Source organism: Centruroides sculpturatus, unplaced genomic scaffold (genome assembly GCF_000671375.1).
Source record: "Centruroides sculpturatus isolate CEXI.00-Female unplaced genomic scaffold, Cexi_2.0 scaffold1178, whole genome shotgun sequence".
Classification (NCBI taxonomy): domain Eukaryota; kingdom Metazoa; phylum Arthropoda; class Arachnida; order Scorpiones; family Buthidae; genus Centruroides; species Centruroides sculpturatus.
Genome location: NW_019385365.1, coordinates 209,093 through 209,676, shown reverse-complemented (window position 1 = coordinate 209,676; position 584 = coordinate 209,093).

The window sequence follows — 584 nt, the reverse complement described above, 5'->3', positions numbered from 1 at the left end:
CGTAGCGTGGCGCTACGGACGGCGGGAAAGTAGTTCGGCTGCCCGATGACGTTTTACGTATTATAGGAGTTATTTTTACCGTTGTTTACGGATACTGCCACAATTTTTATAGGAATCATAACTATAGGAAACGGTTTTATAGGGGGATCTACTGTACTGCCACAATTTTTATAGGAATCATAACTATAGGAAACGGTTTTATAGGGGGATCTACTGTATAACAATTTTAAAATTTAATAAAAAAACATTTTTTTTTATTCACTAACACACTTTGTGTTAGTGAATCAAAGAAATTAAGACAACATGGTTTCAGAAGATTTAAAAAACAATCTATAAGACAGACAAAAATATTGAAATTTGAAATAATGAAGAAAAATTAATAAGAAACAGCTTTATAAATAGGTAAATGGCACTCCAATTAATCAAGCAATCAAATATCATAGTATCAAGAAATTTTTAAAATTCTTTCTGCCTTGTGGGTACTAAGAAGGCCTTTTAATCAAGCACATAATAAGTTCACAAGGCCCACAACAGGGCAGACCATTCAGCTGTCCACAAGAGGGTGAGGAACAAGGCCCAACACT